The 17,822-nt window shown below is 45.2% G+C and overlaps 43 non-coding genes across 43 annotated transcripts; all 43 read left to right on the top strand.

Moving 5' to 3' along the window:
* Positions 1 to 564: 564 nt before the first annotated feature.
* TRNAV-UAC (transfer RNA valine (anticodon UAC)) lies at positions 565 to 637 on the top strand. The gene has a single exon. It is a non-coding gene; the product is annotated as a tRNA-Val (tRNA).
* Positions 638 to 948: 311 nt separating this feature from the next.
* Positions 949 to 1,021, top strand: TRNAV-AAC (transfer RNA valine (anticodon AAC)). The gene has a single exon. It is a non-coding gene; the product is annotated as a tRNA-Val (tRNA).
* A 141-nt stretch (positions 1,022 to 1,162) lies between these two features.
* On the top strand, positions 1,163 to 1,235 carry TRNAV-UAC (transfer RNA valine (anticodon UAC)). The gene has a single exon. It is a non-coding gene; the product is annotated as a tRNA-Val (tRNA).
* Positions 1,236 to 1,546: 311 nt separating this feature from the next.
* TRNAV-AAC (transfer RNA valine (anticodon AAC)) lies at positions 1,547 to 1,619 on the top strand. Its single transcript has one exon. It is a non-coding gene; the product is annotated as a tRNA-Val (tRNA).
* A 141-nt stretch (positions 1,620 to 1,760) lies between these two features.
* TRNAV-CAC (transfer RNA valine (anticodon CAC)) lies at positions 1,761 to 1,833 on the top strand. The gene has a single exon. It is a non-coding gene; the product is annotated as a tRNA-Val (tRNA).
* A 678-nt stretch (positions 1,834 to 2,511) lies between these two features.
* On the top strand, positions 2,512 to 2,584 carry TRNAV-UAC (transfer RNA valine (anticodon UAC)). Its single transcript has one exon. It is a non-coding gene; the product is annotated as a tRNA-Val (tRNA).
* A 311-nt stretch (positions 2,585 to 2,895) lies between these two features.
* TRNAV-AAC (transfer RNA valine (anticodon AAC)) lies at positions 2,896 to 2,968 on the top strand. The gene has a single exon. It is a non-coding gene; the product is annotated as a tRNA-Val (tRNA).
* Positions 2,969 to 3,109: 141 nt separating this feature from the next.
* On the top strand, positions 3,110 to 3,182 carry TRNAV-CAC (transfer RNA valine (anticodon CAC)). Its single transcript has one exon. It is a non-coding gene; the product is annotated as a tRNA-Val (tRNA).
* A 678-nt stretch (positions 3,183 to 3,860) lies between these two features.
* Positions 3,861 to 3,933, top strand: TRNAV-UAC (transfer RNA valine (anticodon UAC)). Its single transcript has one exon. It is a non-coding gene; the product is annotated as a tRNA-Val (tRNA).
* A 311-nt stretch (positions 3,934 to 4,244) lies between these two features.
* Positions 4,245 to 4,317, top strand: TRNAV-AAC (transfer RNA valine (anticodon AAC)). Its single transcript has one exon. It is a non-coding gene; the product is annotated as a tRNA-Val (tRNA).
* Positions 4,318 to 4,458: 141 nt separating this feature from the next.
* TRNAV-UAC (transfer RNA valine (anticodon UAC)) lies at positions 4,459 to 4,531 on the top strand. Its single transcript has one exon. It is a non-coding gene; the product is annotated as a tRNA-Val (tRNA).
* A 311-nt stretch (positions 4,532 to 4,842) lies between these two features.
* On the top strand, positions 4,843 to 4,915 carry TRNAV-AAC (transfer RNA valine (anticodon AAC)). Its single transcript has one exon. It is a non-coding gene; the product is annotated as a tRNA-Val (tRNA).
* Positions 4,916 to 5,056: 141 nt separating this feature from the next.
* On the top strand, positions 5,057 to 5,129 carry TRNAV-CAC (transfer RNA valine (anticodon CAC)). The gene has a single exon. It is a non-coding gene; the product is annotated as a tRNA-Val (tRNA).
* Positions 5,130 to 5,807: 678 nt separating this feature from the next.
* TRNAV-UAC (transfer RNA valine (anticodon UAC)) lies at positions 5,808 to 5,880 on the top strand. The gene has a single exon. It is a non-coding gene; the product is annotated as a tRNA-Val (tRNA).
* A 311-nt stretch (positions 5,881 to 6,191) lies between these two features.
* TRNAV-AAC (transfer RNA valine (anticodon AAC)) lies at positions 6,192 to 6,264 on the top strand. The gene has a single exon. It is a non-coding gene; the product is annotated as a tRNA-Val (tRNA).
* Positions 6,265 to 6,405: 141 nt separating this feature from the next.
* On the top strand, positions 6,406 to 6,478 carry TRNAV-UAC (transfer RNA valine (anticodon UAC)). The gene has a single exon. It is a non-coding gene; the product is annotated as a tRNA-Val (tRNA).
* Positions 6,479 to 6,789: 311 nt separating this feature from the next.
* Positions 6,790 to 6,862, top strand: TRNAV-AAC (transfer RNA valine (anticodon AAC)). Its single transcript has one exon. It is a non-coding gene; the product is annotated as a tRNA-Val (tRNA).
* Positions 6,863 to 7,003: 141 nt separating this feature from the next.
* TRNAV-CAC (transfer RNA valine (anticodon CAC)) lies at positions 7,004 to 7,076 on the top strand. Its single transcript has one exon. It is a non-coding gene; the product is annotated as a tRNA-Val (tRNA).
* Positions 7,077 to 7,754: 678 nt separating this feature from the next.
* TRNAV-UAC (transfer RNA valine (anticodon UAC)) lies at positions 7,755 to 7,827 on the top strand. The gene has a single exon. It is a non-coding gene; the product is annotated as a tRNA-Val (tRNA).
* A 311-nt stretch (positions 7,828 to 8,138) lies between these two features.
* TRNAV-AAC (transfer RNA valine (anticodon AAC)) lies at positions 8,139 to 8,211 on the top strand. The gene has a single exon. It is a non-coding gene; the product is annotated as a tRNA-Val (tRNA).
* Positions 8,212 to 8,352: 141 nt separating this feature from the next.
* Positions 8,353 to 8,425, top strand: TRNAV-UAC (transfer RNA valine (anticodon UAC)). Its single transcript has one exon. It is a non-coding gene; the product is annotated as a tRNA-Val (tRNA).
* A 311-nt stretch (positions 8,426 to 8,736) lies between these two features.
* Positions 8,737 to 8,809, top strand: TRNAV-AAC (transfer RNA valine (anticodon AAC)). Its single transcript has one exon. It is a non-coding gene; the product is annotated as a tRNA-Val (tRNA).
* A 141-nt stretch (positions 8,810 to 8,950) lies between these two features.
* TRNAV-CAC (transfer RNA valine (anticodon CAC)) lies at positions 8,951 to 9,023 on the top strand. Its single transcript has one exon. It is a non-coding gene; the product is annotated as a tRNA-Val (tRNA).
* Positions 9,024 to 9,701: 678 nt separating this feature from the next.
* On the top strand, positions 9,702 to 9,774 carry TRNAV-UAC (transfer RNA valine (anticodon UAC)). The gene has a single exon. It is a non-coding gene; the product is annotated as a tRNA-Val (tRNA).
* Positions 9,775 to 10,085: 311 nt separating this feature from the next.
* Positions 10,086 to 10,158, top strand: TRNAV-AAC (transfer RNA valine (anticodon AAC)). The gene has a single exon. It is a non-coding gene; the product is annotated as a tRNA-Val (tRNA).
* A 141-nt stretch (positions 10,159 to 10,299) lies between these two features.
* Positions 10,300 to 10,372, top strand: TRNAV-UAC (transfer RNA valine (anticodon UAC)). Its single transcript has one exon. It is a non-coding gene; the product is annotated as a tRNA-Val (tRNA).
* A 311-nt stretch (positions 10,373 to 10,683) lies between these two features.
* Positions 10,684 to 10,756, top strand: TRNAV-AAC (transfer RNA valine (anticodon AAC)). The gene has a single exon. It is a non-coding gene; the product is annotated as a tRNA-Val (tRNA).
* Positions 10,757 to 10,897: 141 nt separating this feature from the next.
* TRNAV-CAC (transfer RNA valine (anticodon CAC)) lies at positions 10,898 to 10,970 on the top strand. Its single transcript has one exon. It is a non-coding gene; the product is annotated as a tRNA-Val (tRNA).
* A 678-nt stretch (positions 10,971 to 11,648) lies between these two features.
* TRNAV-UAC (transfer RNA valine (anticodon UAC)) lies at positions 11,649 to 11,721 on the top strand. Its single transcript has one exon. It is a non-coding gene; the product is annotated as a tRNA-Val (tRNA).
* Positions 11,722 to 12,032: 311 nt separating this feature from the next.
* Positions 12,033 to 12,105, top strand: TRNAV-AAC (transfer RNA valine (anticodon AAC)). The gene has a single exon. It is a non-coding gene; the product is annotated as a tRNA-Val (tRNA).
* A 141-nt stretch (positions 12,106 to 12,246) lies between these two features.
* On the top strand, positions 12,247 to 12,319 carry TRNAV-CAC (transfer RNA valine (anticodon CAC)). The gene has a single exon. It is a non-coding gene; the product is annotated as a tRNA-Val (tRNA).
* A 678-nt stretch (positions 12,320 to 12,997) lies between these two features.
* Positions 12,998 to 13,070, top strand: TRNAV-UAC (transfer RNA valine (anticodon UAC)). The gene has a single exon. It is a non-coding gene; the product is annotated as a tRNA-Val (tRNA).
* A 311-nt stretch (positions 13,071 to 13,381) lies between these two features.
* TRNAV-AAC (transfer RNA valine (anticodon AAC)) lies at positions 13,382 to 13,454 on the top strand. Its single transcript has one exon. It is a non-coding gene; the product is annotated as a tRNA-Val (tRNA).
* Positions 13,455 to 13,595: 141 nt separating this feature from the next.
* Positions 13,596 to 13,668, top strand: TRNAV-CAC (transfer RNA valine (anticodon CAC)). Its single transcript has one exon. It is a non-coding gene; the product is annotated as a tRNA-Val (tRNA).
* A 678-nt stretch (positions 13,669 to 14,346) lies between these two features.
* On the top strand, positions 14,347 to 14,419 carry TRNAV-UAC (transfer RNA valine (anticodon UAC)). Its single transcript has one exon. It is a non-coding gene; the product is annotated as a tRNA-Val (tRNA).
* Positions 14,420 to 14,730: 311 nt separating this feature from the next.
* Positions 14,731 to 14,803, top strand: TRNAV-AAC (transfer RNA valine (anticodon AAC)). The gene has a single exon. It is a non-coding gene; the product is annotated as a tRNA-Val (tRNA).
* A 140-nt stretch (positions 14,804 to 14,943) lies between these two features.
* Positions 14,944 to 15,017, top strand: TRNAV-CAC (transfer RNA valine (anticodon CAC)). The gene has a single exon. It is a non-coding gene; the product is annotated as a tRNA-Val (tRNA).
* A 678-nt stretch (positions 15,018 to 15,695) lies between these two features.
* Positions 15,696 to 15,768, top strand: TRNAV-UAC (transfer RNA valine (anticodon UAC)). Its single transcript has one exon. It is a non-coding gene; the product is annotated as a tRNA-Val (tRNA).
* Positions 15,769 to 16,079: 311 nt separating this feature from the next.
* Positions 16,080 to 16,152, top strand: TRNAV-AAC (transfer RNA valine (anticodon AAC)). Its single transcript has one exon. It is a non-coding gene; the product is annotated as a tRNA-Val (tRNA).
* A 140-nt stretch (positions 16,153 to 16,292) lies between these two features.
* TRNAV-CAC (transfer RNA valine (anticodon CAC)) lies at positions 16,293 to 16,366 on the top strand. The gene has a single exon. It is a non-coding gene; the product is annotated as a tRNA-Val (tRNA).
* Positions 16,367 to 17,044: 678 nt separating this feature from the next.
* On the top strand, positions 17,045 to 17,117 carry TRNAV-UAC (transfer RNA valine (anticodon UAC)). The gene has a single exon. It is a non-coding gene; the product is annotated as a tRNA-Val (tRNA).
* A 311-nt stretch (positions 17,118 to 17,428) lies between these two features.
* TRNAV-AAC (transfer RNA valine (anticodon AAC)) lies at positions 17,429 to 17,501 on the top strand. The gene has a single exon. It is a non-coding gene; the product is annotated as a tRNA-Val (tRNA).
* A 141-nt stretch (positions 17,502 to 17,642) lies between these two features.
* Positions 17,643 to 17,715, top strand: TRNAV-UAC (transfer RNA valine (anticodon UAC)). Its single transcript has one exon. It is a non-coding gene; the product is annotated as a tRNA-Val (tRNA).
* Positions 17,716 to 17,822: the final 107 nt, after the last annotated feature.

Genomic DNA, 17,822 nt, shown 5'->3' with positions numbered 1-17,822 from the left:
GGCAACTGCTAATAGCCTCTTTCAGACTGCCTCTCAGCCATCCCTACATGCATATCCATCTAAGAGAGATCTAAAACTCAACTTGCAAAACACCAAGCTTTGTCTCTTATCCTTCTCCCTAGATACTGCACTATCTAGAAGTAGAACTGTCCTACCACCTGCTTTGTAAGTTTATATTGCCTGGAATTTGCCTTTGACTCCAACCTCCCTTGTCTTCTTCCTATCCAGCCCTTCTCCAAGTACTGCCACTTTGGTTGCCGTCGCATCATCTGCAAAGTTCAGGCTTTCCCAGTAGTTAAGACTTATGATATTTTGCTGCATGCCATGGTTGTCTTTCCCCTCCCCACCTTTCTATTCCCGAATGCCTTTTTTTTTACTCAAGCATACTCTATGGACCTAAGCCCAACATTTTAGATGTTGTTACCTCTCATAGCTACTTTATTGCTCCCTTTCTCATGTGGAAGGTTCTTTTGAGTATTAGTTCCCAATATGCCAGTTGTCTATGTTCCTATGCGAGCACTGCTTTCTTCTTGGTAGCAAAATTGCAATCAGTTTCCACCGGAGGTTTCTGTAGTGTAGTGGTTATCACGTTTGCTTTACACGCAAAAGGTCCCCAGCTCGAAACTGGGCAGAAACAGCGATGCTTTTTGTTCCATAAAGTGGTCTATTCCCCTCCTTTCTAAAGATGATTTTTGGCCTCCAATGCTAGCTGCACCTTGACAAAACTCACATTAGTCTGCCTACTCCTCTTGATCCAGTTGTCTCCAAGCAAAAGAGCTGGAGTTAGTCAAAAGTAGCGTGTTAGCTTGATCAGGACAGATGTGGATCCTAGTTGTTGCGTGTGGTTAAAATGAGCTGCGTGTGGTTAAAATGAGCTGCACGTGGTTAAAACAAGCTTTGCTTGGGTAAAATGAGCCGCTTGTGGGTACACCCTGAGAAGTGTAGGTGGTTTCTGTAGTGTAGTGGTTATCACGTTCGCCTAACACGTGAAAGGTCCCCAGTTCGAAACTGGGCAGAAACATGGCTTTTTCTCTGGTCTTCTTTCCTTTTCACGCAGGCTCCACTTACGCATGCATGAGTCTTTACCTGTCTGGCTTAATCATATTCATGAAAAGCTCTACTTTTCCTCTTTCGGGGCTCCAGGACAAGCAAGAAATGTCTGGTTTCTGTAGTGTAGTGGTTATCACGTTTGCTTTACACGCAAAAGGTCCCCAGCTCGAAACTGGGCAGAAACAGCGATGCTTTTTGTTCCATAAAGTGGTCTATTCCCCTCCTTTCTAAAGAAGATTTTTGGCCTCCAATGCTAGCTGCACCTTGACAAAACTCACATTAGTCTGCCTACTCCTCTTGATCCAGTTGTCTCCAAGCAAAAGAGCTGGAGTTAGTCCAAAGTAGCGTGTTAGCTTGATCAGGACAGATGTGGATCCTAGTTGTTGCGTGTGGTTAAAATGAGCTGCAAGTGGTTAAAATGAGCTGCACGTGGTTAAAACAAGCTTTGCTTGGGTAAAATGAGCCGCTTGTGTGTACACCCTGAGAAGTGTAGGTGGTTTCTGTAGTGTAGTGGTTATCACGTTCGCCTAACACGCGAAAGGTCCCCAGTTCGAAACTGGGTAGAAACATGGCTTTTTCTCTGGTCTTCTTTCCTTTTCATGCAGGCTCCACTTACGCATGCATGAGTCTTTACCTGTCTGGCTTAATCATATTCATGAAAAGCTCTACTTTTCCTCTTTCGGGGCTCCAGGACAAGCAAGAAGTGTCTGGTTTCTGTAGTGTAGTGGTTATCACGTCCGCCTCACACGCGAAAGGTCCCCGGTTCGAAACCGGGCAGAAACAGTGTCTACCTTTAACTTTTTGCCATCCAAAGCACTCCTCCTTCCCTTGCTCCATACGCTTGCAAGCTGGCCCTCAATGTGACTGGCCAGTGTCTTTTCTTCACTCACTTTCTCAGGCAACTGCTAATATCCTCTTTCAGACTGCCTCTCAGCCATCCCTACATGCATATCCATCTAAGAGAGATCTAAAACTCAACTTGCAAAACACCAAGCTTTGTCTCTTATCCTTCTCCCTAGATACTGCACTATCTAGAAGTAGAACTGTCCTACCACCTGCTTTGTAAGTTTATATTGCCTGGAATTTGCCTTTGACTCCAACCTCCCTTGTCTTCTTCCTATCCAGCCCTTCTCCAAGTACTGCCACTTTGGTTGCCGTCGCATCATCTGCAAAGTTCAGGCTTTCCCAGTAGTTAAGACTTATGATATTTTGCTGCATGCCATGGTTGTCTTTCCCCTCCCCACCTTTCTATTCCCGAATGTCTTTTTTTTTACTCAAGCATACTCTATGGACCTAAGCCCAACATTTTAGATGTTGTTACCTCTCATAGCTACTTTATTGCTCCCTTTCTCATGTGGAAGGTTCTTTTGAGTATTAGTTCCCAATATGCCAGTTGTCTATGTTCCTATGCGAGCACTGCTTTCTTCTTGGTAGCAAAATTGCAATCAGTTTCCACCGGAGGTTTCTGTAGTGTAGTGGTTATCACGTTTGCTTTACATGCAAAAGGTCCCCAGCTCGAAACTGGGCAGAAACAGCGATGCTTTTTGTTCCATAAAGTGGTCTATTCCCCTCCTTTCTAAAGAAGATTTTTGGCCTCCAATGCTAGCTGCACCTTGACAAAACTCACATTAGTCTGCCTACTCCTCTTGATCCAGTTGTCTCCAAGCAAAAGAGCTGGAGTTAGTCCAAAGTAGCGTGTTAGCTTGATCAGGACAGATGTGGATCCTAGTTTTTGCGTGTGGTTAAAATAAGCTGCATGTGGTTAAAATGAGCTGCACGTGGTTAAAACAAGCTTTGCTTGGGTAAAATAAGCCGCTTGTGGGTACACCCTGAGAAGTGTAGGTGGTTTCTGTAGTGTAGTGGTTATCACGTTCGCCTAACACGCGAAAGGTCCCCAGTTCGAAACTGGGCAGAAACATGGCTTTTTCTCTGGTCTTCTTTCCTTTTCACGCAGGCTCCACTTACGCATGCATGAGTCTTTACCTGTCTGGCTTAATCATATTCATGAAAAGCTCTACTTTTCCTCTTTCGGGGCTCCAGGACAAGCAAGAAGTGTCTGGTTTCTGTAGTGTAGTGGTTATCACGTTCGCCTCACACGCGAAAGGTCCCCGGTTCGAAACCGGGCAGAAACAGTGTCTACCTTTAACTTTTTGCCATCCAAAGCACTCCTCCTTCCCTTGCTCCATACGCTTGCAAGCTGGCCCTCAATGTGACTGGCCAGTGTCTTTTCTTCACTCACTTTCTCAGGCAACTGCTAATAGCCTCTTTCAGACTGCCTCTCAGCCATCCCTACATGCATATCCATCTAAGAGAGATCTAAAACTCAACTTGCAAAACACCAAGCTTTGTCTCTTATCCTTCTCCCTAGATACTGCACTATCTAGAAGTAGAACTGTCCTACCACCTGCTTTGTAAGTTTATATTGCCTGGAATTTGCCTTTGACTCCAACCTCCCTTGTCTTCTTCCTATCCAGCCCTTCTCCAAGTACTGCCACTTTGGTTGCCGTCGCATCATCTGCAAAGTTCAGGCTTTCCCAGTAGTTAAGACTTATGATATTTTGCTGCATGCCATGGTTGTCTTTCCCCTCCCCACCTTTCTATTCCCGAATGCCTTTTTTTTTACTCAAGCATACTCTATGGACCTAAGCCCAACATTTTAGATGTTGTTACCTCTCATAGCTACTTTATTGCTCCCTTTCTCATGTGGAAGGTTCTTTTGAGTATTAGTTCCCAATATGCCAGTTGTCTATGTTCCTATGCGAGCACTGCTTTCTTCTTGGTAGCAAAATTGCAATCAGTTTCCACCGAAGGTTTCTGTAGTGTAGTGGTTATCACGTTTGCTTTACACGCAAAAGATCCCCAGCTCGAAACTGGGCAGAAACAGCGATGCTTTTTGTTCCATAAAGTGGTCTATTCCCCTCCTTTCTAAAGAAGATTTTTGGCCTCCAATGCTAGCTGCACCTTGACAAAACTCACATTAGTCTGCCTACTCCTCTTGATCCAGTTGTCTCCAAGCAAAAGAGCTGGAGTTAGTCCAAAGTAGCGTGTTAGCTTGATCAGGACAGATGTGGATCCTAGTTGTTGCGTGTGGTTAAAATGAGCTGCGTGTGGTTAAAATGAGCTGCACGTGGTTAAAACAAGCTTTGCTTGGGTAAAATGAGCCGCTTGTGGGTACACCCTGAGAAGTGTAGGTGGTTTCTGTAGTGTAGTGGTTATCACGTTCGCCTAACACGCGAAAGGTCCCCAGTTCGAAACTGGGCAGAAACATGGCTTTTTCTCTGGTCTTCTTTCCTTTTCACGCAGGCTCCACTTACGCATGCATGAGTCTTTACCTGTCTGGCTTAATCATATTCATGAAAAGCTCTACTTTTCCTCTTTCGGGGCTCCAGGACAAGCAAGAAGTGTCTGGTTTCTGTAGTGTAGTGGTTATCACGTTTGCTTTACACGCAAAAGGTCCCCAGCTCGAAACTGGGCAGAAACAGCGATGCTTTTTGTTCTATAAAGTGGTCTATTCCCCTCCTTTCTAAAGAAGATTTTTGGCCTCCAATGCTAGCTGCACCTTGACAAAACTCACATTAGTCTGCCTACTCCTCTTGATCCAGTTGTCTCTAAGCAAAAGAGCTGGAGTTAGTCCAAAGTAGCGTGTTAGCTTGATCAGGACAGATGTGGATCCTAGTTGTTGCGTGTGGTTAAAATGAGCTGCGTGTGGTTAAAATGAGCTGCACGTGGTTAAAACAAGCTTTGCTTGGGTAAAATGAGCCACTTGTGGGTACACCCTGAGAAGTGTAGGTGGTTTCTGTAGTGTAGTGGTTATCACGTTCGCCTAACACGCGAAAGGTCCCCAGTTCGAAACTGGGCAGAAACATGGCTTTTTCTCTGGTCTTCTTTCCTTTTCACGCAGGCTCCACTTACGCATGCATGAGTCTTTACCTGTCTGGCTTAATCATATTCATGAAAAGCTCTACTTTTCCTCTTTCGGGGCTCCAGGACAAGCAAGAAGTGTCTGGTTTCTGTAGTGTAGTGGTTATCATGTTCGCCTCACACGCGAAAGGTCCCTGGTTCGAAACCGGGCAGAAACAGTGTCTACCTTTAACTTTTTGCCATCCAAAGCACTCCTCCTTCCCTTGCTCCATACGCTTGCAAGCTGGCCCTCAATGTGACTGGCCAGTGTCTTTTCTTCACTCACTTTCTCAGGCAACTGCTAATAGCCTCTTTCAGACTGCCTCTTAGCCATCCCTACATGCATATCCATCTAAGAGAGATCTAAAACTCAACTTGCAAAACACCAAGCTTTGTCCCTTTTCCTTCTCCCTAGATACTGCACTATCTAGAAGTAGAACTGTCCTACCACCTGCTTTGTAAGTTTATATTGCCTGGAATTTGCCTTTGACTCCAACCTCCCTTGTCTTCTTCCTATCCAGCCCTTCTCCAAGTACTGCCACTTTGGTTGCCGTCGCATCATCTGCAAAGTTCAGGCTTTCCCAGTAGTTAAGACTTATGATATTTTGCTGCATGCCATGGTTGTCTTTCCCCTCCCCACCTTTCTATTCCCGAATGCCTTTTTTTTTACTCAAGCATACTCTATTGACCTAAGCCCAACATTTTAGATGTTGTTACCTCTCATAGCTACTTTATTGCTCCCTTTCTCATGTGGAAGGTTCTTTTGAGTATTAGTTCCCAATATGCCAGTTGTCTATGTTCCTATGCGAGCACTGCTTTCTTCTTGGTAGCAAAATTGCAATCAGTTTCCACCAGAGGTTTCTGTAGTGTAGTGGTTATCACGTTTGCTTTACACGCAAAAGGTCCCCAGCTCGAAACTGGGCAGAAACAGCGATGCTTTTTGTTCCATAAAGTGGTCTATTCCCCTCCTTTCTAAAGAAGATTTTTGGCCTCCAATGCTAGCTGCACCTTGACAAAACTCACATTAGTCTGCCTACTCCTCTTGATCCAGTTGTCTCCAAGCAAAAGAGCTGGAGTTAGTCCAAAGTAGCGTGTTAGCTTGATCAGGACAGATGTGGATCCTAGTTGTTGCGTGTGGTTAAAATGAGCTGCGTGTGGTTAAAATGAGCTGCACGTGGTTAAAACAAGCTTTGCTTGGGTAAAATGAGCCGCTTGTGGGTACACCCTGAGAAGTGTAGGTGGTTTCTGTAGTGTAGTGGTTATCACGTTCGCCTAACACGCGAAAGGTCCCCAGTTCAAAACTGGGCAGAAACATGGCTTTTTCTCTGGTCTTCTTTCCTTTTCACGCAGGCTCCACTTACGCATGCATGAGTCTTTACCTGTCTGGCTTAATCATATTCATGAAAAGCTCTACTTTTCCTCTTTCGGGGCTCCAGGACAAGCAAGAAGTGTCTGGTTTCTGTAGTGTAGTGGTTATCACGTTTGCTTTACACGCAAAAGGTCCCCAGCTCGAAACTGGGCAGAAACAGCGATGCTTCTTGTTCCATAAAGTGGTCTATTCCCCTCCTTTCTAAAGAAGATTTTTGGCCTCCAATGCTAGCTGCACCTTGACAAAACTCACATTAGTCTGCCTACTCCTCTTGATCCAGTTGTCTCCAAGCAAAAGAGCTGGAGTTAGTCCAAAGTAGCGTGTTAGCTTGATCAGGACAGATGTGGATCCTAGTGGTTGCGTGTGGTTAAAATGAGCTGCGTGTGGTTAAAATGAGCTGCACGTGGTTAAAACAAGCTTTGCTTGGGTAAAATGAGCCACTTGTGGGTACACCCTGAGAAGTGTAGGTGGTTTCTGTAGTGTAGTGGTTATCACGTTCGCCTAACACGCGAAAGGTCCCCAGTTCGAAACTGGGCAGAAACATGGCTTTTTCTCTGGTCTTCTTTCCTTTTCACGCAGGCTCCACTTACGCATGCATGAGTCTTTACCTGTCTGGCTTAATCATATTCATGAAAAGCTCTACTTTTCCTCTTTCGGGGCTCCAGGACAAGCAAGAAGTGTCTGGTTTCTGTAGTGTAGTGGTTATCACGTTCGCCTCACACGCGAAAGGTCCCCGGTTCGAAACCAGGCAGAAACAGTGTCTACCTTTAACTTTTTGCCATCCAAAGCACTCCTCCTTCCCTTGCTCCATACGCTTGCAAGCTGGCCCTCAATGTGACTGGCCAGTGTCTTTTCTTCACTCACTTTCTCAGGCAACTGCTAATAGCCTCTTTCAGACTGCCTCTCAGCCATCCCTACATGCATATCCATCTAAGAGAGATCTAAAACTCAACTTGCAAAACACCAAGCTTTGTCTCTTTTCCTTCTCCCTAGATACTGCACTATCTAGAAGTAGAACTGTCCTATCACCTGCTTTGTAAGTTTATATTGCCTGGAATTTGCCTTTGACTCCAACCTCCCTTGTCTTCTTCCTATCCAGCCCTTCTCCAAGTACTGCCACTTTGGTTGCCGTCGCATCATCTGCAAAGTTCAGGCTTTCCCAGTAGTTAAGACTTATGATATGTTGCTGCATGCCATGGTTGTCTTTCCCCTCCCCACCTTTCTATTCCCGAATGCCTTTTTTTTTACTCAAGCATACTCTATTGACCTAAGCCCAACATTTTAGATGTTGTTACCTCTCATAGCTACTTTATTGCTCCCTTTCTCATGTGGAAGGTTCTTTTGAGTATTAGTTCCCAATATGCCAGTTGTCTATGTTCCTATGCGAGCACTGCTTTCTTCTTGGTAGCAAAATTGCAATCAGTTTCCACCGGAGGTTTCTGTAGTGTAGTGGTTATCACGTTTGCTTTACACGCAAAAGGTCCCCAGCTCGAAACTGGGCAGAAACAGCGATGCTTTTTGTTCCATAAAGTGGTCTATTCCCCTCCTTTCTAAAGAAGATTTTTGGCCTCCAATGCTAGCTGCACCTTGACAAAACTCACATTAGTCTGCCTACTCCTCTTGATCCAGTTGTCTCCAAGCAAAAGAGCTGGAGTTAGTCCAAAGTAGCGTGTTAGCTTGATCAGGACAGATGTGGATCCTAGTTGTTGCGTGTGGTTAAAATGAGCTGCGTGTGGTTAAAATGAGCTGCACGTGGTTAAAACAAGCTTTGCTTGGGTAAAATGAGCCGCTTGTGGGTACACCCTGAGAAGTGTAGGTGGTTTCTGTAGTGTAGTGGTTATCACGTTCGCCTAACACGTGAAAGGTCCCCAGTTCGAAACTGGGCAGAAACATGGCTTTTTCTCTGGTCTTCTTTCCTTTTCACGCAGGCTCCACTTACGCATGCATGAGTCTTTACCTGTCTGGCTTAATCATATTCATGAAAAGCTCTACTTTTCCTCTTTCGGGGCTCCAGGACAAGCAAGAAGTGTCTGGTTTCTGTAGTGTAGTGGTTATCACGTTTGCTTTACACGCAAAAGGTCCCCAGCTCGAAACTGGGCAGAAACAGCGATGCTTTTTGTTCCATAAAGTGGTCTATTCCCCTCCTTTCTAAAGAAGATTTTTGGCCTCCAATGCTAGCTGCACCTTGACAAAACTCACATTAGTCTGCCTACTCCTCTTGATCCAGTTGTCTCCAAGCAAAAGAGCTGGAGTTAGTCCAAAGTAGCGTGTTAGCTTGATCAGGACAGATGTGGATCCTAGTGGTTGCGTGTGGTTAAAATGAGCTGCGTGTGGTTAAAATGAGCTGCACGTGGTTAAAACAAGCTTTGCTTGGGTAAAATGAGCCACTTGTGGGTACACCCTGAGAAGTGTAGGTGGTTTCTGTAGTGTAGTGGTTATCACGTTCGCCTAACACGCGAAAGGTCCCCAGTTCGAAACTGGGCAGAAACATGGCTTTTTCTCTGGTCTTCTTTCCTTTTCACGCAGGCTCCACTTACGCATGCATGAGTCTTTACCTGTCTGGCTTAATCATATTCATGAAAAGCTCTACTTTTCCTCTTTCGGGGCTCCAGGACAAGCAAGAAGTGTCTGGTTTCTGTAGTGTAGTGGTTATCACGTTCGCCTCACACGCGAAAGGTCCCCGGTTCGAAACCAGGCAGAAACAGTGTCTACCTTTAACTTTTTGCCATCCAAAGCACTCCTCCTTCCCTTGCTCCATACGCTTGCAAGCTGGCCCTCAATGTGACTGGCCAGTGTCTTTTCTTCACTCACTTTCTCAGGCAACTGCTAATAGCCTCTTTCAGACTGCCTCTCAGCCATCCCTACATGCATATCCATCTAAGAGAGATCTAAAACTCAACTTGCAAAACACCAAGCTTTGTCTCTTTTCCTTCTCCCTAGATACTGCACTATCTAGAAGTAGAACTGTCCTATCACCTGCTTTGTAAGTTTATATTGCCTGGAATTTGCCTTTGACTCCAACCTCCCTTGTCTTCTTCCTATCCAGCCCTTCTCCAAGTACTGCCACTTTGGTTGCCGTCGCATCATCTGCAAAGTTCAGGCTTTCCCAGTAGTTAAGACTTATGATATGTTGCTGCATGCCATGGTTGTCTTTCCCCTCCCCACCTTTCTATTCCCGAATGCCTTTTTTTTTACTCAAGCATACTCTATTGACCTAAGCCCAACATTTTAGATGTTGTTACCTCTCATAGCTACTTTATTGCTCCCTTTCTCATGTGGAAGGTTCTTTTGAGTATTAGTTCCCAATATGCCAGTTGTCTATGTTCCTATGCGAGCACTGCTTTCTTCTTGGTAGCAAAATTGCAATCAGTTTCCACCGGAGGTTTCTGTAGTGTAGTGGTTATCACGTTTGCTTTACACGCAAAAGGTCCCCAGCTCGAAACTGGGCAGAAACAGCGATGCTTTTTGTTCCATAAAGTGGTCTATTCCCCTCCTTTCTAAAGAAGATTTTTGGCCTCCAATGCTAGCTGCACCTTGACAAAACTCACATTAGTCTGCCTACTCCTCTTGATCCAGTTGTCTCCAAGCAAAAGAGCTGGAGTTAGTCCAAAGTAGCGTGTTAGCTTGATCAGGACAGATGTGGATCCTAGTTGTTGCGTGTGGTTAAAATGAGCTGCGTGTGGTTAAAATGAGCTGCACGTGGTTAAAACAAGCTTTGCTTGGGTAAAATGAGCCGCTTGTGGGTACACCCTGAGAAGTGTAGGTGGTTTCTGTAGTGTAGTGGTTATCACGTTCGCCTAACACGTGAAAGGTCCCCAGTTCGAAACTGGGCAGAAACATGGCTTTTTCTCTGGTCTTCTTTCCTTTTCACGCAGGCTCCACTTACGCATGCATGAGTCTTTACCTGTCTGGCTTAATCATATTCATGAAAAGCTCTACTTTTCCTCTTTCGGGGCTCCAGGACAAGCAAGAAGTGTCTGGTTTCTGTAGTGTAGTGGTTATCACGTTTGCTTTACACGCAAAAGGTCCCCAGCTCGAAACTGGGCAGAAACAGCGATGCTTTTTGTTCCATAAAGTGGTCTATTCCCCTCCTTTCTAAAGAAGATTTTTGGCCTCCAATGCTAGCTGCACCTTGACAAAACTCACATTAGTCTGCCTACTCCTCTTGATCCAGTTGTCTCCAAGCAAAAGAGCTGGAGTTAGTCCAAAGTAGCGTGTTAGCTTGATCAGGACAGATGTGGATCCTAGTGGTTGCGTGTGGTTAAAATGAGCTGCGTGTGGTTAAAATGAGCTGCACGTGGTTAAAACAAGCTTTGCTTGGGTAAAATGAGCCACTTGTGGGTACACCCTGAGAAGTGTAGGTGGTTTCTGTAGTGTAGTGGTTATCACGTTCGCCTAACACGCGAAAGGTCCCCAGTTCGAAACTGGGCAGAAACATGGCTTTTTCTCTGGTCTTCTTTCCTTTTCACGCAGGCTCCACTTACGCATGCATGAGTCTTTACCTGTCTGGCTTAATCATATTCATGAAAAGCTCTACTTTTCCTCTTTCGGGGCTCCAGGACAAGCAAGAAGTGTCTGGTTTCTGTAGTGTAGTGGTTATCACGTTCGCCTCACACGCGAAAGGTCCCCGGTTCGAAACCGGGCAGAAACAGTGTCTACCTTTAACTTTTTGCCATCCAAAGCACTCCTCCTTCCCTTGCTCCATACGCTTGCAAGCTGGCCCTCAATGTGACTGGCCAGTGTCTTTTCTTCACTCACTTTCTCAGGCAACTGCTAATAGCCTCTTTCAGACTGCCTCTTAGCCATCCCTACATGCATATCCATCTAAGAGAGATCTAAAACTCAACTTGCAAAACACCAAGCTTTGTCTCTTTTCCTTCTCCCTAGATACTGCACTATCTAGAAGTAGAACTGTCCTACCACCTGCTTTGTAAGTTTATATTGCCTGGAATTTGCCTTTGACTCCAACCTCCCTTGTCTTCTTCCTATCCAGCCCTTCTCTAAGTACTGCCACTTTGGTTGCCGTCGCATCATCTGCAAAGTTCAGGCTTTCCCAGTAGTTAAGACTTATGATATTTTGCTGCATGCCATGGTTGTCTTTCCCCTCCCCACCTTTCTATTCCCGAATGCCTTTTTTTTTACTCAAGCATACTCTATTGACCTAAGCCCAACATTTTAGATGTTGTTACCTCTCATAGCTACTTTATTGCTCCCTTTGTCATGTGGAAGGTTCTTTTGAGTATTAGTTCCCAATATGCCAGTTGTCTATGTTCCTATGCGAGCACTGCTTTCTTCTTGGTAGCAAAATTGCAATCAGTTTCCACCAGAGGTTTCTGTAGTGTAGTGGTTATCACGTTTGCTTTACATGCAAAAGGTCCCCAGCTCGAAACTGGGCAGAAACAGCGATGCTTTTTGTTCCATAAAGTGGTCTATTCCCCTCCTTTCTAAAGAATATTTTTGGCCTCCAATGCTAGCTGCACCTTGACAAAACTCACATTAGTCTGCCTACTCCTCTTGATCCAGTTGTCTCCAAGCAAAAGAGCTGGAGTTAGTCCAAAGTAGCGTGTTAGCTTGATCAGGACAGATGTGGATCCTAGTTGTTGCGTGTGGTTAAAATGAGCTGCGTGTGGTTAAAATGAGCTGCACGTGGTTAAAACAAGCTTTGCTTGGGTAAAATGAGCCGCTTGTGGGTACACCCTGAGAAGTGTAGGTGGTTTCTGTAGTGTAGTGGTTATCACGTTCGCCTAACACGTGAAAGGTCCCCAGTTCGAAACTGGGCAGAAACATGGCTTTTTCTCTGGTCTTCTTTCCTTTTCACGCAGGCTCCACTTACGCATGCATGAGTCTTTACCTGTCTGGCTTAATCATATTCATGAAAAGCTCTACTTTTCCTCTTTCGGGGCTCCAGGACAAGCAAGAAGTGTCTGGTTTCTGTAGTGTAGTGGTTATCACGTTCGCCTCACACGCGAAAGGTCCCCGGTTCGAAACCGGGCAGAAACAGTGTCTACCTTTAACTTTTTGCCATCCAAAGCACTCCTCCTTCCCTTGCTCCATACGCTTGCAAGCTGGCCCTCAATGTGACTGGCCAGTGTCTTTTCTTCACTCACTTTCTCAGGCAACTGCTAATAGCCTCTTTCAGACTGCCTCTCAGCCATCCCTACATGCATATCCATCTAAGAGAGATCTAAAACTCAACTTGCAAAACACCAAGCTTTGTCTCTTTTCCTTCTCCCTAGATACTGCACTATCTAGAAGTAGAACTGTCCTATCACCTGCTTTGTAAGTTTATATTGCCTGGAATTTGCCTTTGACTCCAACCTCCCTTGTCTTCTTCCTATCCAGCCCTTCTCCAAGTACTGCCACTTTGGTTGCCGTCGCATCATCTGCAAAGTTCAGGCTTTCCCAGTAGTTAAGACTTATGATATGTTGCTGCATGCCATGGTTGTCTTTCCCCTCCCCACCTTTCTATTCCCGAATGCCTTTTTTTTTACTCAAGCATACTCTATTGACCTAAGCCCAACATTTTAGATGTTGTTACCTCTCATAGCTACTTTATTGCTCCCTTTCTCATGTGGAAGGTTCTTTTGAGTATTAGTTCCCAATATGCCAGTTGTCTATGTTCCTATGCGAGCACTGCTTTCTTCTTGGTAGCAAAATTGCAATCAGTTTCCACCGGAGGTTTCTGTAGTGTAGTGGTTATCACGTTTGCTTTACACGCAAAAGGTCCCCAGCTCGAAACTGGGCAGAAACAGCGATGCTTTTTGTTCCATAAAGTGGTCTATTCCCCTCCTTTCTAAAGAAGATTTTTGGCCTCCAATGCTAGCTGCACCTTGACAAAACTCACATTAGTCTGCCTACTCCTCTTGATCCAGTTGTCTCCAAGCAAAAGAGCTGGAGTTAGTCCAAAGTAGCGTGTTAGCTTGATCAGGACAGATGTGGATCCTAGTTGTTGCGTGTGGTTAAAATGAGCTGCGTGTGGTTAAAATGAGCTGCACGTGGTTAAAACAAGCTTTGCTTGGGTAAAATGAGCCGCTTGTGGGTACACCCTGAGAAGTGTAGGTTGTTTCTGTAGTGTAGTGGTTATCATGTTCGCCTAACACGCGAAAGGTCGCCAGTTCGAAACTGGGCAGAAACATGGCTTTTTCTCTGGTCTTCTTTCCTTTTCACGCAGGCTCCACTTACGCATGCATGAGTCTTTACCTGTCTGGCTTAATGATATCCATGAAAAGCTCTACTTTTCCTCTTTTGGGGCTCCAGGACAAGCAAGAAGTGTCTGGTTTCTGTAGTGTAGTGGTTATCACGTTCGCCTCACACGCGAAAAGTCCCCGGTTCGAAACCGGGCAGAAACAGTGTCTACCTTTAACTTTTTGCCATCCAAAGCACTCCTCCTTCCCTTGCTCCATACGCTTGCAAGCTGGCCCTCAATGTGACTGGCCAGTGTCTTTTCTTCACTCACTTTCTCAGGCAACTGCTAATAGCCTCTTTCAGACTGCCTCTCAGCCATCCCTACATGCATATCCATCTAAGAGAGATCTAAAACTCAACTTGCAAAACACCAAGCTTTGTCTCTTTTCCTTCTCCCTAGATACTGCACTATCTAGAAGTAGAACTGTCCTACCACCTGCTTTGTAAGTTTATATTGCCTGGAATTTGCCTTTGACTCCAACCTCCCTTGTCTTCTTCCTATCCAGCCCTTCTCCAAGTACTGCCACTTTGGTTGCCGTCGCATCATCTGCAAAATTCAGGCTTTCCCAGTAGTTAAGATTTATGATATTTTGCTGCATGCCATGGTTGTCTTTCCCCTCCCCACCTTTCTATTCCCGAATGCCTTTTTTTTTACTAAAGCATACTCTATTGACCTAAGCCCAACATTTTAGATGTTGTTACCTCTCATAGCTACTTTATTGCTCCCTTTCTCATGTGGAAGGTTCTTTTGAGTATTAGTTCCCAATATGCCAGTTGTCTATGTTCCTATGCGAGCACTGCTTTCTTCTTGGTAGCAAAATTGCAATCAGTTTCCACCGGAGGTTTCTGTAGTGTAGTGGTTATTATGTTTGCTTTACACGCAAAAGGTCCCCAGCTCGAAACTGGGCAGAAACAGCGATGCTTTTTGTTCCATAAAGTGGTCTATTCCCCTCCTTTCTAAAGAAGATTTTTGGCCTCCAATGCTAGCTGCACCTTGACAAAACTCACATTAGTCTGCCTACTCCTCTTGATCCAGTTGTCTCCAAGCAAAAGAGCTGGAGTTAGTCCAAAGTAGCGTGTTAGCTTGATCAGGACAGATGTGGATCCTAGTTGTTGCGTGTGGTTAAAATGAGCTGCGTGTGGTTAAAATGAGCTGCACGTGGTTAAAACAAGCTTTGCTTGGGTAAAATGAGCCGCTTGTGGGTACACCCTGAGAAGTGTAGGTGGTTTCTGTAGTGTAGTGGTTATCGCGTTCGCCTAACACGCGAAAGGTCGCCAGTTCGAAACTGGGCAGAAACATGGCTTTTTCTCTGGTCTTCTTTCCTTTTCACGCAGGCTCCACTTACGCATGCATGAGTCTTTACCTGTCTGGCTTAATGATATTCATGAAAAGCTCTACTTTTCCTCTTTCGGGGCTCCAGGACAAGCAAGAAGTGTCTGTTTTCTGTAGTGTAGTGGTTATCACGTTTGCCTCACACGCGAAAGGTCCCCGGTTCGAAACCGGGCAGAAACAGTGTCTACCTTTAACTTTTTGCCATCCAAAGCACTCCTCCTTCCCTTGCTCCATACGCTTGCAAGCTGGCCCTCAATGTGACTGGCCAGTGTCTTTTCTTCACTCACTTTCTCAGGCAACTGCTAATAGCCTCTTTCAGACTGCCTCTCAGCCATCCCTACATGCATATCCATCTAAGAGAGATCTAAAGCTCAACTTGCAAAACACCAAGCTTTGTCTCTTTTTCTTCTCCCTAGATACTGCACTATCTAGAAGTAGAACTGTCCTATCACCTGCTTTGTAAGTTTATATTGCCTGGAATTTGCCTTTGACTCCAACCTCCCTTGTCTTCTTCCTATCCAGCCCTTCTCCAAGTACTGCCACTTTGGTTGCCGTCGCATCATCTGCAAAGTTCAGGCTTTCCCAGTAGTTAAGACTTATGATATTTTGCTGCATGCCATGGTTGTCTTTCCCCTCCCCACCTTTCTATTCCCGAATGCCTTTTTTTTTACTCAAGCATACTCTATTGACCTAAGCCCAACATTTTAGATGTTGTTACCTCTCATAGCTACTTTATTGCTCCCTTTCTCATGTGGAAGGTTCTTTTGAGTATTAGTTCCCAATATGCCAGTTGTCTATGTTCCTATGCGAGCACTGCTTTCTTCTTGGTAGCAAAATTGCAATCAGTTTCCACCGGAGGTTTCTGTAGTGTAGTGGTTATTATGTTTGCTTTACACGCAAAAGGTCCCCAGCTCGAAACTGGGCAGAAACAGCGATGCTTTTTGTTCCATAAAGTGGTCTATTCCCCTCCTTTCTAAAGAAGATTTTTGGCCTCCAATGCTAGCTGCACCTTGACAAAACTCACATTAGTCTGCCTACTCCTCTTGATCCAGTTGTCTCCAAGCAAAAGAGCTGGAGTTAGTCCAAAGTAGCGTGTTAGCTTGATCAGGACAGATGTGGATCCTAGTTGTTGCGTGTGGTTAAAATGAGCTGCGTGTGGTTAAAATGAGCTGCAAGTGGTTAAAACAAGCTTTGCTTGGGTAAAATGAGCCGCTTGTGGGTACACCCTGAGAAGTGTAGGTGGTTTCTGTAGTGTAGTGGTTATCACGTTCGCCTAACACGCGAAAGGTCGCCAGTTCGAAACTGGGCAGAAACATGGCTTTTTCTCTGGTCTTCTTTCCTTTTCACGCAGGCTCCACTTACGCATGCATGAGTCTTTACCTGTCTGGCTTAATGATATTCATGAAAAGCTCTACTTTTCCTCTTTCGGGGCTCCAGGACAAGCAAGAAGTGTCTGTTTTCTGTAGTGTAGTGGTTATCACGTTCGCCTCACACGCGAAAGGTCCCCGGTTCGAAACCGGGCAGAAACAGTGTCTACCTTTAACTTTTTGCCATCCAAAGCACTCCTCCTTCCCTTGCTCCATACGCTTGCAAGCTGGCCCTCAATGTGACTGGCCAGTGTCTTTTCTTCACTCACTTTCTCAGGCAACTGCTAATAGCCTCTTTCAGACTGCCTCTCAGCCATCCCTACATGCATATCCATCTAAGAGAGATCTAAAACTCAACTTGCAAAACACCAAGCTTTGTCTCTTTTCCTTCTCCCTAGATACTGCACTATCTAGAAGTAGAACTGTCCTACCACCTGCTTTGTAAGTTTATATTGCCTGGAATTTGCCTTTGACTCCAACCTCCCTTGTCTTCTTCCTATCCAGCCCTTCTCCAAGTACTGCCACTTTGGTTGCCGTCGCATCATCTGCAAAGTTCAGGCTTTCCCAGTAGTTAAGACTTATGATATGTTGCTGCATGCCATGGTTGTCTTTCCCCTCCCCACCTTTCTATTCCCGAATGCCTTTTTTTTTACTCAAGCATACTCTATTGACCTAAGCCCAACATTTTAGATGTTGTTACCTCTCATAGCTACTTTATTGCTCCCTTTCTCATGTGGAAGGTTCTTTTGAGTATTAGTTCCCAATATGCCAGTTGTCTATGTTCCTATGCGAGCACTGCTTTCTTCTTGGTAGCAAAATTGCAATCAGTTTCCACCAGAGGTTTCTGTAGTGTAGTGGTTATCACGTTTGCTTTACATGCAAAAGGTCCCCAGCTCGAAACTGGGCAGAAACAGCGATGCTTTTTGTTCCATAAAGTGGTCTATTCCCCTCCTTTCTAAAGAATATTTTTGGCCTCCAATGCTAGCTGCACCTTGACAAAACTCACATTAGTCTGCCTACTCCTCTTGATCCAGTTGTCTCCAAGCAAAAGAGCTGGAGTTAGTCCAAAGTAGCGTGTTAGCTTGATCAGGACAGATGTGGATCCTAGTTGTTGCGTGTGGTTAAAATGAGCTGCGTGTGGTTAAAATGAGCTGCACGTGGTTAAAACAAGCTTTGCTTGGGTAAAATGAGCCGCTTGTGGGTACACCCTGAGAAGTGTAGGTGGTTTCTGTAGTGTAGTGGTTATCACGTTCGCCTAACACGTGAAAGGTCCCCAGTTCGAAACTGGGCAGAAACATGGCTTTTTCTCTGGTCTTCTTTCCTTTTCACGCAGGCTCCACTTACGCATGCATGAGTCTTTACCTGTCTGGCTTAATCATATTCATGAAAAGCTCTACTTTTCCTCTTTCGGGGCTCCAGGACAAGCAAGAAGTGTCTGGTTTCTGTAGTGTAGTGGTTATCACGTTTGCTTTACACGCAAAAGGTCCCCAGCTCGAAACTGGGCAGAAACAGCGATGCTTTTTGTTCCATAAAGTGGTCTATTCCCCTCCTTTCTAAAGAAGATTTTTGGCCTCCAATGCTAGCTGCACCTTGACAAAACTCACATTAGTCTGCCTAC

This window comes from Hyperolius riggenbachi, chromosome 4 (genome assembly GCF_040937935.1).
Source record: "Hyperolius riggenbachi isolate aHypRig1 chromosome 4, aHypRig1.pri, whole genome shotgun sequence".
NCBI lineage: Eukaryota > Metazoa > Chordata > Amphibia > Anura > Hyperoliidae > Hyperolius > Hyperolius riggenbachi.
The sequence above is the reverse complement of the archived record's forward strand: the minus strand, read 5'-3'. Positions and strand labels throughout refer to the sequence as shown.